General features: G+C 41.2%; 1 protein-coding gene across 1 annotated transcript in view; it reads left to right on the forward strand.

Annotated features, from left to right (window-relative positions):
- Positions 1–232: 232 nt before the first annotated feature.
- IL1RAPL2 (interleukin 1 receptor accessory protein like 2) overlaps positions 233–17,554 on the forward strand; it is a 969,995-nt gene continuing 952,673 nt past the window's right edge. The window contains exons 1-2 of the mRNA XM_023633573.2: positions 233–273; positions 1,199–1,365. The gene's annotated coding sequence lies outside the window, so the exon portion shown is untranslated. The remainder of the gene's footprint in view (positions 274–1,198; positions 1,366–17,554) is intronic.

Here is a 17,554-nt window from a genome sequence, read left to right on the forward strand (position 1 = left end):
CTCTGGTACTAGGAAGCTTGCATTATGAATACAATTAGGTGGCCTTTAATAATATTAAATTCTGGCCTGGGGGGAACCAAGCAGGTGACCTCCTGGCTGAACTAGATACCTGTTCAATGAGTGGAACAGGGGACCAGGTTAGCTGAAAAACTTTGTTTAGTGGCTTTCCACGTTTGCACTCGGCTCTGCGCTCGCCCAACCCTGTATGCCGGCCTACACTGGTACGGACGCTAGACGGCGCTGCCGGGACGCGCTTTCCTTCTCCCGGGAAAGGTAAGAGACAGTGCTCTTTCTTTTTCTTTTTTTTTTAAACCAGGAGATGGGGGACTCGGGGTTGGCAGCCTTTTCCACTCTCCCTCCCCTCCTCGCGCTCCCAAATCCAAAGGGGTGTGGAAGAGGAGGAGGAGCAGCAGTAACCGTTTTCCATGACGCGCCAGAGCGGTTCTCTCATCCCCACCTCCTCCCCGGTGCAATCAGTCAGCCCGGAGGCACCAAACTGTTAGCGACCAAGACACAGCTCTAGGTGATTTCCACTACCCTTCTCCCCGCTCCTGTAGGCATATTTTGGAAGCCGCAGCAGCTGTGGCAGGATGTGAGGCGAGCCTGGAGCGCACTTCCCTCTTCGGAGCTAGGAGAGACGTGTAGGCTTATTGCGCACTGGCTGGAGAGGGTTCCCGGGAAAGGCTAGAGCTGCAAACAAGCGGGAGAGAGGCGGGCAGGCAGAGTTTGCACCTGCCGCCTGCGCTGCCCTCTGGGCTGAAGGGCTGTTGCCCTCTGTGGCGTGCGTTCCTCACGAGGGGCGTGAGGGCCACAGGCTGAGGCGTTTGCGTCCCGCGGTGCACCATTTGGCCAAAACAAGGTGCGGCTGGAGCAAAGCTGCTCCGAAGTAAAGTCGCGAAAAAGGAAGAGGCTAGGAGGCAGGCGACTTAGGAGAGGCTGGTCGCGGAGCTGAGAGGTGGCACCTGTCATTCTAGCGAAGGGGCCGAGTGATTTAGGAACCTTCTTTAAGCTCTCCCTGTCCTGCTCCCCCTAAAGTCCGTAGAAGCTCTGCTGAACTCTAGAAATCTTCCCTGGGCGGGGAGAAGTTTCTGAGCATCCTCTTTGGCTAGGACAGAGAGTAGAGAGAACAGGCAGGCGGAGCTGCTCTGGCCGCTGCTCTGGAAGACACTGTCTTCCCCCCCGCCCCCGCCTCCTCCAGCCCTGCTCGCCTTTGGGCAGCCTCTCTGGCCGCTCCGGCAGCTTGAGCCGGCCCTCTCTGGAACCCGGCTCTCCATCTCGTCCTGGACTGCGGCCCAGCGCCCCAGACATGGAACTGTATGCGTGAGCCCTGTTGGACGTCGCCGGCTGTTTGCAAGACTCAGACAGGTAATGCCTGCTCGCAGAACTGGACAGTTGTCTGGCAAGGGCCAGGGGAGAACGTGTTAGGCTCTCAGGTGACAGCAGAGAGCAGGGAGGCTGCAGTCAACAGGGACTCTACCTCTCCTGCAGTCCTGGTCCCCGCGCCTGGAAACGCTTGCCGGTTTCCTTTCTCTCTCTTCAGCCCTCCCAGAAAGTTTAGGGACCAGAGCTCCCAAGGCCTGGGGCTCCTTGCGGAGGAGGAGCGCGCCGCCTGCCAGGTCGAGCTGGTGCGTTGCGTTTCCGCGGCCGGATCTTTGTAGTGTCTGCGGCTGGCTGGCGGGCTCTGTGGCCTGGAAGGCACTTTCCCACTGGCCCCTTCTTTCTTACTCTGCCCATATTTCTGCCCGCAGCCGAGAGAGTAAACTGCGTGGGGATGGGACACAAGAGGCAGCTCCTGGGCAGAGCACCGAGGGATTCCCTAGCAATTTGTTCCCGCTCTTGGGGATTCCCAGCTAGCATGAGACAAGGGGGAGCTCTGGCGACCTGAGGCCATCTCTGCCTGCCTGCCCTGAGAACCTAAAGGGACCCCAGCACAGACCCTGGGACGCCCCGTCTCCTCTCTTCACTGGAGCCTCTGCTGCCCCTTGAGCCGGTTTCTCAGGTTGAATGACCCTCTCTGAACCCTTGCTCATGGGAGAGGACCGACCCGCGCTAAGTTGCGCTTGACTCCTGGCGAAAGAACCCCAGAGAGGGAGAGAAGGGACATCCACAGCATGTGACCCGCCTTCCCACTCTGAGCCCAGAATTGGAGCAACCAGTTTGATTTGTCACTATCAGACGTTTAGGAAAAGTGCTTTGGCAAAGAGACGTGGCAAAGGAAGTGTGGGTTATAATAATTCTCTGTTCCAGGGGTTTCTCCTGGTTCCTGCGACCCGGGGACTTAGGGAGGAGACAGTAAACAGGTATTTAAGGCTTCCTGCATGCCACCCACAAAAGTTGTGGCTGGGCTGAAGTGCTGGAAAAGTACTTCTTGACTGAAAGCTACCCTAGAGCCCACGGAGGGGGGGTTTGGAGGGGGGGATCTATTCACGAATAATTTGCTCCCCACCACTACCTTCAATCTCACCTTCTGTAGACTTCCAAGAAGAAATTTTTCTCTCTTCCTGGCCAGGGGGAGCCAAGTTGTAGATTATTTAACATGTGACGGGCATAGCCAGGGGTCAGACCCCAAGGAAAGAAGGGAGAGAGGAAAGAACATGTCCCTTAGGCTTTGCCAGTTCAGCAGGCATGTACTGCTCGGGAAGGCTACCTCAGTTATACAGCCCCTGGAAGGGAAGGAGTTAAGTGTCCGGGACAGTGTGCAGGACTGGAGGCTATTATCCCACTGACATCCCAGGCCCTCACCTCTACCCCTGCACGGGCTCTCTCTGAAGAGTTGGGGGCGGTGGTGCCCTTGTGATGCTGCGCTACTGAGCTCTTTGCCAACAGGGTTACAGGCACTTAGGCTTCTGCAGGTCTTGCCACTCTCGGGATGTGTTTTTCTCAGTGCTCCTTGCTTCCCCAGACAGGAATGAGGCAACTACCCTGGGACCTAGGGAGAGTGAAATTCCCAGGTATACGTGAGCTGAGGCTTCAGGAAGAAGTGCCTACCTGTGCCCATTCCATGCTTTCTACTCCTCCTCCGCGGAGCAACCCTTTCTATAGGGCCACTACTATCTGAGAGCAAGGTGGCTGGCCTGGATGCAGTGGCTCCAGCTCTGAGCCTCCTGCTCACCATATGAGCTCTCCAATTTGGGGGCTGCCTTGGGCTAGACAGCCCGCAGTTACCCTTGGTGGAAGAAGATGATTTAAATAGAAAGCAATTTAAATGTGGGTAAAAGGCTGCAGCACCAAAGGCTCCTGCTCTAGCCCCAGCGGGTCAGGAGGGGCAAGTGGCGACCCAAGCTGCCTCTGTGACTGCGAGCCATGGCCGCTTCTGCTGGTTAGGCCAAGGCCATGCCTTCAGAGCAGTAGAGTTGGGGATTTAAGCTGGGCTTTTTGGTATGGCCTCTGCTGCCCTCACTGATTTCTGGATGGTCTTAACTCAGGTTGAGCAATTGGGCTGTTTTCAGTTTTTATGGGCCTCCTACTGCTAGGACCTCTACATGCAGAGGCTAAGGGCACTGGTCAGGTGTAGGGGATGTTGGAGTGCCCCTGGACTGTGGCTTTTACAGGTAAAATCAAGTCTGAGTCTTGATTTACCCATTCATTTCCTGATACATGATTATTTGATCGAGTAGAACTTTCTTGTTTGCCAATAACTGGTGATAGAGTCCATACAAGAATATGCTGCTTACCATGGTGAACTGATGGTGTGGCTACCTGGAGAAGAGCCCAAATTATCCACTTGGCACCTGTCTCCACAGGGACAAAGCCATTGAAGTTTTATTTAGCTTTAAGAGAAATACTCTAAAGAGTCCAACCTTATAAAAGAGATGAATCATGAAGTGACTGTTCCAGTTTTCTTTAAAACAGTAAACTTCATTGTATCAAATATGTTGGCTTGTATAGTTCATTGAAGTAGCTCACGGCAAAATATTTGCTATTTGAGAAGGGGAAAGGCTGGGATAGTGAAATGAGTTAAAATATGGTTGAAATGATCATATACTTTGGTAAAACAGAATTGTGTGTTCACAGCTGTTCCTTTACGGAAGTCATCACTGTATGCAGTTTGAGTAGATTCTATGACAGGTTGTTGCAGTATAATGAAACTTAAAGGAGAAAGATACATTTTCTCCCTTGTACTTTTGTTTTCTGTAACTGTGACAGTACTGATTGCAGCCAGGACTGTTAGAAGAAGAATAAACCCATTGCCTTCTTCATTTGAAAAGTACTGTAAACTCCTTGATGAACATGCACTATGACCAAGTGGAAGAAATAAAGAATCCCAAGCTTTAGCTGTTTAGTAACAAGATGTAAAAGTAAGAAAAGTCACCACCAAACCTTAAAGTGTGGGCTAACAGGGCTTTTCAGGCTGATTTCTAGCTGTAGCCAGCAGCCCACACTGCTTCACCCCTGGGGTTTGTGTCTCGAGCCTACATCAGGAAGCCATGATCAGAGCCAGTTTGGTGGAGAAAGATAGATAAATGTTGAATGTGCAATGTGTGCTTTAATTATCCTGAGCTAGGACGTGAAAAAAGAAGCCTCTTATTAAGTTTGGGTTCTGAGCTGTCAGTGCCAAGGGATTGGCCAAAGTAACACATGCCTGGCCAATATAAGGCCTGATGCAAAGGTGTACTGCATGGGTCCGTTTGGCCAAAGCTACCACGAATTCAAACTCTTTGGGCTGATTCCCTTTGAACTGCCTCCCAATGAGATCGGAGGCACTGTCATGAATTCATCGTGGGCAAGTTTCTTTCTGGCTTCCCCGGCCACAGTCATGGCTCCAAATCTTTGATCAAATAGCCTAAATACATATTCTTTGTGCTGAGGAGCCCAGCTTTAGCCGCCTTCTTGCTTTATGTTTTTCCCCTTAAAACTCACCTCTTCATGTAGCTGTACCTTGCTTCCCTCCTGAGTTCCAAAATGCTTTTTCCCTGGCTTGCTTTATTCCTCCATCTGGGTATTTTATTGGCATGTGAAATGTATTCAAACACTAATTTGACACTCCGCCTCAAACCTCATTCATCTGTGATTCCTGTGTGCTTTATTTATTCCTGCCTCGTGTATCCTGTCTTTTATTAAATGCCTTGAGTTCTGTCTCTGGAATAGGTTTTCTCCTTTGCATTGCTACTGTTCCACTCCCTGTCAAGTCCTCTGGATTCTTTTTTTTTCGTAGGTCCTTGGGATTCTTGGGTGGGCCTGCTATAAAAGCCTCTTCTTCTTGTCTTTGGTCTATTCTCCAATTCAGTATATCCTACATATTAGGACAAATCTTCCTGAAGCCCATTTAGTTCTTTACCTAAGAGTGTGGGATACCTCGTGAGTGGATGTTAAGTGGTGTAGATCGTTGAATCTGAATTTCTGACAATTAGAATTTCTAACAGAGTTGCCTGACACGTTAAATAAAGGTTGTGTTGTAACGGCAGGAGGTTTTCCACCACTCCAGATATGTGCCTACCCTGGCCAACCACTGGGTTGGATTTCAAACATCAGATTTGGGAGATTGAACTAGAGGACTTTTGTTACTACTAACCCAAATATTGTATCATCTTTAAATATCCAGGGACCCAAATAAGAGTGTTGTCTCCTATCAGTCTGCCTGCTGAAATTACTCCTTGAAAAATTATTATTATGGCTGTGTTTCAGAGTCTTTTCTTTTACAGTCTTTTCTTTTATAGTTACTATGCCTGAATAGGTTGCTTTGTCCTGGCATACTTGGGTGTGTGTCACACATCTAGGAAACAAATAAATCATTGTACTTCATTTTAAATTTGTAACATTTATATTGTGCTTGTTTTATACTTTGTTAAATGCTTTTCCCTTTTCCTTATCTTGCTTAGTGTTCATAATTATCTTGTGAGATGGGTGGTCTTTCATTATTACACATGCTGGAAACCAAGAATCCAAGTATTTAAATGATTTCTCCAAGGTAGTACAGCTAAGTTGGGAACTTGATTTTGTTGATACTACAAATCTATTATTTGTCTGAGGTCCTGAGCTCAGATGGCACCAGTCTAAAGCAACTTCATTTTCTCCCCACTAGCTATAAAGTCAAGACCAGATTCTTTGGACAAAAATCTGAGGCTCTTTGAGATTTAGCCTCCCCTTACCTAGCCAGCCTTATTTCTCACTACTTTCCTGCTCACATGGTGACCTGGCTGGACCTGATAGCTCACCTTACATAACCTTTGTTATTCATTCTTTGTACTTTTGCTTATGCCGTTCTTTTAACTTGGAGTGTCTTCCTTCTCCCCCTCCCATCTCTACTACTCTGCTTGTTGAGAATTAATAGTATTCAAGAATCAGCTTAAGTGCCACCTCTTCTCTACAGCTCTCCCTACTCTTTCTCTCATGCTCTGTAGTCGAATTTCTCGCTTTTTGGGAACTCTCTTGACACTGTTGATTCCTCTTTTATGTTACTTTGTTATGTTACCTTGTTCTGAAGCCTTTATTATTATTTGTTTATCACTTTATCTCCTCTACTAAAGTTTAAACCTCTTGAAGGCTGTCTTATCTGTCGCTTATTCTGCAGAGTGCCATGCATACAGGGGGTATCCATTACATATTTATTTGAGTTGCCATTGAGATCTCAGGGTTAGCCTTAGCATTTTACTGAAAATCTCTATCTAAATGATAGTTTCAGGTTAAATAGGAAATTGCCAAATCTGTTATCTGCCAATAATGCTACGAAGCAGTATAATAGGGCAGTGATTTTTAATAGTTGTGTTCTAGAAGTGCTCTGTCCAATAAACATGTGGTTGTATAAGTTTAAATTGATTACAATTGAATAAAACTAAAAATTCAGTTCCTCAGTCACACTAGCTACATTTCAGCTGCTCAGTAGCCACATGTGGCTAATGATTACTGTATTGGAAAGTGCAGCTATAGAACATCCCCATTACTGAAGAAAGTTCTATTGTATGGTGCCATTATGCAACAATGGTTCTCCACATTTATTTCCATCTAGAAACATATTCACAAAGGCAACTGCTTTTATGAGTTTATGCAGAGTTATTCACTGTCGCCAGTGCCATAGTGCTGCCACTTTCCTCCTTTCTCAGAACACGAATCAGTTAGTAACATTATAGAAATCACCTCGACTCCATTTGAGGGAAAACTGAGATATTTACATCACATCAGACCCTAAAATAAATTCCAGATGAAATTCTGAAGAAGCAGAATTATAAGGAACTTGCCCTTCCACATATAAATTGTATTAGAAATTATAATAATTAAGTACTGTGGTATTTGTGCAGGCAGAGACAGATCAATTTAACAGAATAGTGTCCAAAGAAATAAACTCAAGTATGCTGTGGATTTTAAGATATGATAAAGAGGCATTTTAAACCCACGGGTTGGGAAACAAGATGGACTTTTCAATAAATATGGTTACGACAACAGGGTTAGTCATTTGAGGAGAAAGTTAATAAAGCTACATCTGTACTCACTATTTAAATCAAAGTTAATTCCAGCTAGAGCAAAGATTTAAATGTAAAAAAATAAACTATAAAGGTACTATAAAATTTTATATATTATTTTGAAATGTATATATTTAACTGTGATTTAACACATAATATTTTTACAGTTTTGAGATTGAGTTGCATTTTCTTATCATTTCATGAAGAGTGAAGACTTGAAAAGATTAATAAATTTAACCTTCAAAAAAAATCTGTATGGCAAAAATTACCATAATCAAGATTAGAAAAACAGACAACAAACTAGGAAAAATATCTATGACACATAAAAAAGGGTAGATATTCTTAGTATATACAGAACTCCTAAACATCAATTAAAAAATGTCCTCATAGAAAACTGATAAAAAGTTATGAACAGAATAATAAAGGAAGGCATACCAACAGACAAACTCACTTTGCAGATAAAAACTAACAGTTTTCACCTATCAGATTAGAAAAGGTTTAAAGATTATCAAAACACGGTGTTGACAATGCTGTGGGGATACGGATGATCTAGTGCACTGTTTAAATTGGAGGTTTATTTGGCAATCTGTATAAAAATATAAAATGTACATACCTCCAATGAGCTAGCGATTTGACTAAGAATTTTTCTAACAGGATAAATGAAAGTGCTAAAAGATACATATACATGAATGTTTATTAACATTTTGTTTATAGTAACAAAGATTTGAAAACAACCTAACTGGCTGTAATAGTGGATTAACTATGCAAATTGGGATGTGTCAATTTAGCCAATTATTATGTATATGTTAAAGATAATGTAGACCTACATTTATTGATGGGGAAAAATATCCATATATACAATTTAATGGAAAAGGTAGGTTACAAAGCAGTGTAATTCAATTTCTGAATACTTCTATTTCTGTACATCTACATGAGCATATAAGCATATGAAAATGTCTAGAAAATTGTTCACCAAAATGTTAGTTATAGGTGGAGGGATTTTGGAGTTTTCTTTTTAAAAGTGTTTATGCTTTTAATTATTTATATTTACAGTGAATGATAAAAGCATATATAATACTTGTAAAATGCTTATCTCAATACACAATACTCAAATGCTTAATGTATTACCGTAGTTATTATACTTATATCGTTTATAAGATAAGATAAAGTTCATGCAAATTTCAGAAGGATTCAAGTGTTAAATGTAAAAAAAAAAGGAAGGTATAAATTAACTAGAATAAAATAAAAGTAACTTGGAAAGACTTTCTAGTAATAAAAATAAGGAAGAAATCAAGAAAAATCAATAGATCATTTTGCTTAACATTGAAAATGTATATGTGTAAAACATATAACAATAATAGGTAAAGATAAATTGGGACAAATAATTGCATAGATCATAGATAAAGGCCTATATATTTACTCCAAAATACAACTTTCCATCAGCTACCCAACCCCCAGTGATAAAGGGTTATTTGGACCCTTTTTTTAATATCACAAATATAAATATAAATATGTATGAACATATATACAGTTATTGCAGTATTTTACATTCTGCTTTTGATAACACCAGCAGTATTTCTGGTGAGTTATGTGTTGGTGAGGAAAGGACCACGCATTGTAATTTCTCGATTTAATTAGACAAGGAGAAAGCCTTGTAAGGTAGGAGCAGCTGTAGCATATCTTAGCATGGACTTACCCTGGTCCCTAGTTCCCTATAGATTTACAGCTGCCGGTGCTGCTATCTGTACAGGAAACATTCCTGCCAGGTCCAAAAGTATAGCTAATTTTTTCCTTCTGCAACATTAGTTTTTCTTATATTCAGAGTCTATGTCACCATTCTGGAAAAATAACTTGTACTATCTGTGTACTTCCATTTAAGGGGATGTTTAGAACTAACAGGCTCTTTTGGTTCTTGAACCAAACTCAGCATTAACAAGGCCACATCCTCAACTGGGGAAGGAGCCCAGATGTCTTTGGACAAAATATCTGCCTTTAGCTTTCTAGGATATGGAAAAGTCCATTTTCCTGAGGTCTACTCTCCAGTTCTTATTTAATATCCTTTTTAATGGGTGGTTCTGACACTGAGTTTGAACCAAGGACTGTGACCAAAATTCTTTTATATATACACATAATAATGATAGCTAACCTCTATTGGGGACTTAGGATGTTCTAGGCACTGTTTTAAGTACTGCATATGTATTAACTCGTTTCATCATCATCATCTATCTCTTAGGGAGATAGGAAGTATTTTTATTACCATTTTCAGAAGAGGAAACTGAGACACAGAAGTTCAATAATTTGCCTAAAATCACAAAGCTATTGAAATGGCTGTTCTGGCATGAGAACCTAGCCAGTTCAGCTTCCAAACCCATGCATTTAAACAGGACCCAAAACTATATACACATGTATATACTAACGTAGTTTAGCTTTTTTTTTCCCTGGATGTGGTTGTAACAGGTCATTTTTAGTTCCTTTGTGTAGCCTTCAAATTTTCTGCAATTGGGATATGTTACTTCTATAATCACAAAAATACATGATATTAAAAATTGGATTAAAGCTTCAGATTGAGCCATGGACATAGCCCTCTCAACTCTTTTATTTTGTCTTTATATATTTTTCTTTTTTTAAAAAAACAATCTAAGGCATTAGTACCATGGTACCTATTAATCAAAAAGCCCATTTATTATTTGGAAGTAGTACTTGCAGTCTGTTGATACAAGGATAACTGCATTTTGCAACAAAAGGGGTATTGGAAACACCCCTGAACCTTTTGCTTTGGAGCCTAAGATCTACAATTATTTCCAAGCTGAGCCTAGTGAGAAGCCTTGTGACTGTTTTCTGATATTGCTTCCTTTCTTATCCAGCCTAGATTTCGTCGTATATTCCTCTTGCTAATATGCTTATCTGACTCGACTCATCTGGTCACTAAAGCTGCCCAGAAAACCCCCATTCTTGGATAAATCTAACCACCACATTCTGTGCTCCAACATCTATGGCCGAAGTCCTCTAGAGAAAATCACATCTTTGTCAGGACCAGTGCCACAACCAATTCATGGCCTACAACCTTATCTGGTGCCTTCAGATCTTCTAGGAAGACTTTTTACATGCAGCTCTTCAGCTTTCTTTCCCATAGTAGCTATTTCAAATATTCACCACTTATCTCAGGCTACATTCCTCCCTTCAAGCAGATTCTCTTGCCTTTTACTTCACTGTCAGACTTGACTTTCTAGCTCTATACTCACATGTGAATGTGTGGGTCTCCCTCTCCCTTTCTCCCTCCCTTCCCCTGCTTACCTGATTCCCTAGTGTTTTGTTCAGGTGAATAATTCCACTGGAACCCATGTTTAGGAATTTCATGTCCTCTGTTGTCCTCATAGGCAGAGAGGTTAACATTAGACAGTAAGAAGGATTTTTCTTCCATTTTAACAAGGAGAAAGATGAATATGTATATATATGGGTTGAAGTGTTGGTGGTAGGAGGTTGAGAGAGCTTTCATCTGACTTCTATTTTCTAATATCTTCAACTTCTTGTTCCATTGTCTGTCCTTCTATTTGATTGAATCCTTCACGTGAAACTCAGCCCTGAATCAACTCAACTGTCCATTGCCTTCATTCTCTTTCTTTTTAAACATATGACAACTTTATTTTTAGTTATCCTATTTTATTTTATTTTTTTTTTAAAGATTGGCACCTGAGAAAACATCTGTTGCCAATCTTTTATTTCTTCTTCTTCTTCTCCCCAAAGACCCCCAGTACAAAGTTGTACATTCTAGTTGTAGGTCCTTCTGGTTGTGACATGTGGGACGCCACCTCAGCATGGCCTGATGAGCGGTGCCATGTCCGTGCCCAGGATCTGAACTGGCGAAAACCTGGGCCACCAAAGCCGAGTGCGTGAACTTACCCACTTGGCCATGGGGTGGCCCCCATTGCCTTCATTCTTACAACTGAGCACAGCTAGAAAAATAGTCGCACAGCTGTGTAGACTGATATCACATAATTTCATGATCTCCAACCTCATTTGAACCCTCAATATTACCTAGATATTCTTCTATATTTGTTAGTGACCTTTTCCCCCTCAAGCTCCAAATGGGCTATCTCAAACTTCCTGTTCAACTACCTCCCCCCTCATTCAATAGATGACACTGTCTGCTACTTCACATAGAAAACAGAAGTGAAATGAAAGCTCTTTTAAGAAAAAATTAGACAATTATTAACTACAGGGAAAACAAAAAGTTGTACAAGGAAGGAAATGAAATCATAATATGCTCTTTAGCTCAAATGTGAATATTCATAATAGTGTAAGGTTGTGGCATATCTATATTTGAAGAATTGAGGGAGGGTAAATCGTCATTATCTTCCATATTAAGAACTCAATAGATAATGTATAAAATTGTCTAATTAAGGAGACATATGAGCATATCTGTAAACATGGAGATAAATAACAGAAGAAACAGCTTAAAAAGTTGACATTTGTCTTCAGGAACAAGGGCTCAGAAGGGGAGTGCAGAAGACTGCTGTTTTATGTTAACATGTCCTATAGTTCTGTATAACTATTTGAAAAATAATTTTTAAAAAGTTAAGGTGCAGAGAAATGAGGAGGGTGTGATTCCATTAAAGTATATGTGTGTTTGTGTCTTTGTGAGTATTATAAGCTGTGGTTTATATAAGCATGGGAAAAGGTGGGAAAGGGTTGATTCCAAATTGATACATTTTTGGGCAGAAGATCAGAAGGGGGAAGGAGAAATTATGAACTTTTTCTTTCTTACTTTTTATTTTTCCTCCGTTTATTTGTTTATTTTCAGATGTATGTCATAATATATTTCAAATTCTGTGTAGATTGAACTTTTTCTTTATTCGCCTCAGTTTTGATTTATTATAACAAATCACTACTTTTGTAATTTAAAAACTTAAAAAAGAAATATTTTAAAAGTGTCTCCTGTGATTTTTTTTGTCTGTTTCGTGGTTATGGGTTTGCAGTGAGTCTATCTTTTTGATAGGCATGTCAACTTTCACTTAGAAAAATTTCCACTACCTTTTAGTCATGGCTAAAGCTCATCTGCTTTATGATTTCCCTCTGATAGAAAACTTGGCAGAAACTGTTTTCTGAAAAGACCTGGCTCCTTTAAATAGATCACAGTGGGTGTACAGAGCGGTTTCAGAACCTTGGATAGGAAATGTCACTACACAGCTTCTTTGGCCACCAAAAGCTCATGGTTGAAGATGGCTTTCCACTTAGGCTCTTTTTTAACATTTGGGTCAGGAACCACAGAGACCTTCCTCCTATGACTGGTATTCTATTCTTGGGCCTTATATTTGTTACTTTACACTTTTACAATCACTGCCAAAATAGGAGACCCTTTTGTTATCTAGTTTACATAGGACCAACCCCCAAAAATGATAGCTACTGTTTGTTGAGCACTTAAGATGTGTCAGACACTGACGCTTATTGAGCAGGTCTGTGAGGAGGTATGTATTCATAGGGAAGAGATGGAGATGTGATGAAAGAGGGTACCTGAGGTAATGGAAAGTGCTAGATTGGGTTTCAAAACCTCAGATCCCTGTGACTCTCTCTACCATACTCTGTGACCTTGAGCATGTCACCTCCCCGCGCCTGTCCCTAATTTCCTCCTCAGTATAGTGGGAAGATTGGACTAGATCAATGATTCTCAAACTTGAGTGTGCATTGGAATTGCCTGGGGTGCTTGTTACAAAGTCAGCTTCCTGTGGCCTCATCCGCAAGATTTACTGAATTAGATTCTCTGGGAGTGTGTGTGGGGGAGGGAAGCTGCAAAAATAGATATTTTTAACAAGCTTCTTTGGTGGTTCTGATACATGTGGTTCTTGAACCACACTTGGAAAATCTTGGAACCCATGGTCTTTTCTGGCTCTAACATTTCATTACTCAATATCCAGGTAGGACTGCTAGGGATGTGATTGAAGGGAGAAGCAGGGCTTGAAGGAAAGATTTCTCTCATTCATTAATTCACTGAGTCAGCAAATATTTCTTAAGTGCCTGTTATGTGCCTATTGAAGACATATTGTCTAGTTTTTCTGTATATGTTTTATTGATTTTGGTGACTTAGGAAGGAATTGGGGTATGATCAGCTTATAAAGAATAGTATCTTTTAATATCTGGACTAGTTCTTAGTGATGTGCACATTAAATTATAAACTGATGTAAGAAGCTGTAAGATTACTCACAATAGTTAAAAAAAATGGCAATGATCCAAATGTCTATCAACTGATGAATGAATCACAAATTGTGGCATATACTTTAAATGGAATGTTATTCGTCAATAAAAAAGAAATGAAATACTGACACCTACTCCAAAATGGATGAGCTTCGAAAACATTACACTAAGTGAAAGGAACCAGACACAGAATGCCACATATTATGTGATTCCACTTATACGAAGTGCTTGGAATAGGAAAATCAATAGAGATAATAAGTAGATTAGTGGCTTCCTAGGCCTGGGCTTGGGGCATGAAGTTGGGTAATTGGTATGGGGGTTCTATTTAGAGTGATAAAAATGTCTAAAATTGATTGTAGTTATGATTGCAAAAATCTGTAAATATACTAAAAACCATTGAATTATACACTTTAAATGGGTGAATTTATGGTATGTAAATTATATCTCAATAATAAATACATACATACACGTATGAAGAAGCTGGAAGATTACATGTTGCCTGTTAACCAAATTGAAGGGCAATATACCAACCCTTAATATAAATGCAAGATCAAACTTATGCCAGTTTTATCAGTCTCTTTTTTATGCACACACATTTTAAATCACTCTTTTTCCCCATTTCAGATGGGTCTTAGGGGTCCATCCTGTGGGCTAGATGGATACTCTGAAGTGATTTGTTAGTTGATGGTATAGAAACTTTTGTTGTGTTTGCTTTAATTAAATTCAAGCATTTTTGTCCATTAACAAACCACAGCAGCTGATGTGATTGCTTTTGGCCTTGCCCGCTTTTGTAGTTGTGGAAATAGCGGCAGAGTATGCATGCCTTGAAAAGAGATTTCAGAAGATATATAGAGCCCCTAATGTAGTATTATTTAGGCAGAAAGTGGTATACTTTAAATTGAATAAAAAATTCCAAGTATATCCTTTAAATAACCTGTCTTCCCAGGGTACCCATCCCCTACCACCACCCGAGGAAGTGTTTGGATGTTTTTACCTTTCATTCTTTATTCTAGAATATAAGTCTTACTGTCATGGGAGTTGACCATTGTTTCTCTCTCCATTTTAGAATGCATGAGTTTTTAAGAAAGGGGCATCTCTTTTTCATCTCTGTGTTCCCAGCAATTATAGTACAGTGTGTGGCACCTATTGAGTTCTTAATGGGTGTTTTTTTAGTGAAAGAATGTCTTCTGTAGTGTTTCTCTTGGGGACCTAGAGAGGCCCTAGCTAACATCCTTCACGCAGATAGGATTCTGGGCTTGCCTTTCCATCCCAGTGTTCCTGAGGTGAATATGCAGATTAAGCTCCTTGCTACATACACACAGGCAGGTACCACATGAATTTTCAAATACCTAAATATTAATCACATGCCAAAATCTATTAACTAATAGCTGGTTTATAAATCACGAGAAGGGATTAGAAGTATATAAGAAGATATGCCCCCCACCTGCCGCCACAGACCATTGTAGAATATAGATTGAAATTTAATCCAATTTTGCTCAGTTTCAACTCTCCTATCATTTTTATTAGTCTACACAGTAAAAGCTATTTTGGGGGCCCACACAGCAGTGGAAAAATTGGCCTAGCCACATATGTGCCCAGCATTTCTAAATGGCTTAGAACCTTCTTAATAAAGATCATAATTTGAACCTTTTGCTCTTCTTGCTTCTGAAAATTGGAACAAAGTAAAATCATATGTCTTGGGACTAATCGGAAATCGAAGCCCAGAAGCCCATTTGCTTTGTTCTGGAGAGCACGTGCAAGTTGGTTATATTCGGAGATGCATAATTTAAAACACTTTTACATTTGTATAGCACTTTAAAACTTTTATAGCCCTTACTTATCAAATATTTCATTTGAGCCTCAGAACAGCCCTTGGAGATAAACCAGAGCATGGTATTAAAATCATAGGGCTCAAAGACAGCTAGAGGCAAGTAGTTTAACTGCCCACCCCACTTGGCAGGTGCCAAAGCTTAGACACAGAGAAGGTCGCTATTTGGCTCAAGGTGTACTGCAGGTTTTCCTATGTGAGAGGTTCACTTGGTAAATGTCTAATGACACTCAGAGATGGAAAATGTTATTGAAACCATGGTAGTGCTCAAGGTTGGCAGGCAAGGATTATATCCTGGAAGTCCCTGCCTTGGGGTCCTAAGCACAGACTTCTCTCTCCCTCAGTACCTTTTATACACATCAGTTTGACTCTTTCCTATCATTGACTTTACTATAATCTTCTAAATATATATACCTTCCGCAGCCTCCAAAGCAGTTAAACTCCCATCAGTGGACATAAAATTTCTTGGTCTGACAATCTTACTTTTATGTTGCCTTCAGTATTTCAGGTTGCCTGAGGTGCCATATTGATTAAGCTACATTCTGGAGAACTAAATATATGTAGAATATTTTATAGCTCCCCTACTGAACACAAAACTGTAAATTAATGGATCTCTCTTGTTGACATCGTAAAGCATACGGGCCTGAAGTACAACTGTAATGTTCCTTGCACGACCGTGTATTTTACTTGTAATGTCTGTAAAATGAATGGTTGTTCAAATGTAGACACTATGACAAAACACGGATGTTTATATAGGAGGTGACACAGCGGAAGTAGGATTACAGTGAAGAACTGTGAAGTGAGAGGCCAAAAAGGGTTGGGGGAAGAAAATAATAAAATGGACCAGTGGCAGGGCAACCTTCTGCTGTGGAGGTCACAGTGAGGTTTAATCAATACATCAATCTTGAATATAGTTAAAGGTGATAGAAACACGCTTTGCTTTGTTTTTCTGTTGGTGTTTTGTGACCCTACATGTTGTAGGGTATAACTGAAATTGTGGAAGAAGAGTAGAGCCAGGTAATTTGGGAGATTAATTAGAAGTGCTGCACATCAGAGGGCCTTTATAAGTGGAGTGAAGGAGGGAAATTCTGATACAAATAGTGCTGAAAGCAGCACAGAATGACCCCTAGTTTGAGAATAGTGGCTAAAGTAGACATTGATTGGGGCACATGTTTTTTTCCCTTTTGCTCCTTTGAGTCCTCCTTCTAAATTTCCCCTGTAGATTATTCTGCCCTTAAAATGCCTCTCCTCCCCTCACCCGGCCCTAAGTTTCAATAAACAAGTTTCTCAAGTCAGTATTCTCAGAGATGTTGCTTAAATTCGTCTAAATTTGCTGTCTACGTGGCTCCTCCCAGTTCTTAAATTATTGCTACTAAACTAAACTGCTGTTAGACTGTGAAATTTTATCTCCTACAGTAGCCAGCTGTCAGGTCACAAACAACTTATCTGAACACCCACAAGAAATTTCTTTGGGCTGAAAAGTCAAGCATCTTAGTTATCATGTAAGCATTAATTCTTAATGCTCTCCTTTGACCCAAAGCATTTTGCTGTTTGTAACGGGCCTCCCACTTATTTTGCTTTGGAAAAATCCAGAGTCTGAGTCCAAGCTTTTACCTTTCCTCATGGTGAAGGCAGTTTTCTCACCATTTTTTGTCTCCTGAGTAGGACTGAAAGTATTTAAGAACTTCGTGCACCTCTTCTTTTTTTAGTTGCTCTTCTCTTCATTCATGGGTTAATCCATGTTAGGTTGTTGAAAATCAGCTCCCCAATTCTGAACACAGTGAAGAGAAAGACAGCATCCTTCCAGGCTCTGTGAGCCTTGCCATGTGCGAGGATCAGAGCACTTCTAAAATATGGTGGCCCTGAAAGGGCCGGAAATAATTCTCCAGGGCAGGAATACTCTACCAGGGATGCACCAATGCAGGTTTGCCACTTAGTGGCTCTGTGATTCTAGGTAAGTCACTTAACTTCTGTTAGCAAGCCCCAGTTACCACCCATGTGCAGTGAGGAATAATGGTACCTACCTAAAAGGGTTGTTGTGAGGATTAAATGAGCTCATGGATATAAAGGGTTGGGACAGCACCTGTTTGCTAGCATCACTTTAGCTGTCTTCTGCTACCACCACCACTGATGCCCAGGC

The sequence above is a fragment of the Equus caballus genome, chromosome X (assembly GCF_041296265.1).
Source record: "Equus caballus isolate H_3958 breed thoroughbred chromosome X, TB-T2T, whole genome shotgun sequence".
NCBI classification, from domain to species: Eukaryota; Metazoa; Chordata; class Mammalia; order Perissodactyla; family Equidae; genus Equus; species Equus caballus.